The 1,365-nt window shown below is 43.5% G+C and overlaps 1 pseudogene; it reads right to left on the reverse strand.

Moving 5' to 3' along the window:
- Window positions 1-933: 933 nt before the first annotated feature.
- LOC112551312 lies at window positions 934-1,121 on the reverse strand (annotated as a pseudogene).
- Between the last annotated feature and the right edge of the window lie 244 nt (window positions 1,122-1,365).

Here is a 1,365-nt window from a genome sequence, read left to right on the forward strand (position 1 = left end):
ACAACCAACCTCCCCCTCCCCCCGCCATCCTGAGGCACAGTTACACGTAGTGCCTTCCAAGGGCAGAAGTATCAGACTTCCAAGTCAGGATGTCTTTAGAGACAAAGCCCATTTAGGTCATTTTTAGACATTTTATTATGCTATTAGTTTTAAATGCATCATCTCCTCTGACCCCGATGCCTTATGTCTGCTGAAATCTAAGAAACATTTACTCAAATATAAGTTGACCTAAATATAAGACACCACCCCAATAATTAGATTTTATATATGGAGAAGTCATAAATTTGTTGTAATTTCCCAGTGATATAATTTAATTATTTGAAGTTTGTCTCGAATTCATCCCCCTCCCACTGCTACAGCAAGGAAAATTAATCTGGTGGGTCAGGTAGCCCCCTAGTTCTCTGCCTCCCCCCAACTTCTTCCCCCTGCAGCTGCTACACCCATCCCCTTACCGTACTGTCCAACCTGCTCTCCCTGAGCACATGGAAGTGAAGCAAATTTGAAAACACTGACCTTGAAATAAATGTACCTGTAGTAATTTGCATAAAATTTACTTCATTCATACAGAATTGATACATCTTGCCTTTTTTGAAACTGTTGCAAATTTTACTATAAATACTTCATAAACAGTTTTAAGCAGCGCTTTAATACCTATTTATAGATAGTACAACCCTTTTCCCCACCCCCAAGGACCAAATCAGTTCTGAATTCACTTGGGCAAAGCCCGAGTCAAGTTCCAAACATTGACTAAGCAGAGCTCAATTGTTCAAGTCTGTGTGGCTCTATCACTGGGTAAGTACACTCCTTCCCAGACCTATTGGTTTGGGGTTTCCGATACTACCCAAATCTATAGCAGGTGTCCTAGGCGCAAGCCCCAAGCCTGGAGGCTTTGAAATCTCCTCTGCTCCTAGCCAAAAGGCCAGGTGGTAAACCAGGAGAAAAACGCACACATGGTCCCCCCATTACCACAAAACTGTACAACTGATTTTCCTGCATTAAAGAAACCTTCAGGAATCAGCCTACCTGGAGTGCAATGGACAGGGCAGGCCTCACTCTGGGGAAACCATCAGCACAACCAGTGAACCAGACTGATCATGGGATCTGCCCCTCCAGGTAAGTTTTTTGGGGGGTTTTTTGGTTTCGTTGTCGTTTTTTTAAGGTAAATTTTTTGTGTCCAAAGTCAAATCAGACAAATCAATTCCAAATTCATGAGTCATTCAAGAATCATGTTGTCCTACTACTGGTAAGTATCCTCCACCCCTGTCTAGGGCTTCAGATACTTCCAACTCCTTTGGCAGGCATCCTTTGTGCAGGTCCAAGTGCGGAGCCTTGGGGTTCGGATGTCCCCAAGTTTTGCTTGCCCAC

The sequence above is a fragment of the Alligator sinensis genome, unplaced genomic scaffold (assembly GCF_000455745.1).
Source record: "Alligator sinensis unplaced genomic scaffold, ASM45574v1 scaffold1139_1, whole genome shotgun sequence".
In the NCBI taxonomy this organism is placed as follows: Eukaryota; Metazoa; Chordata; order Crocodylia; family Alligatoridae; genus Alligator; species Alligator sinensis.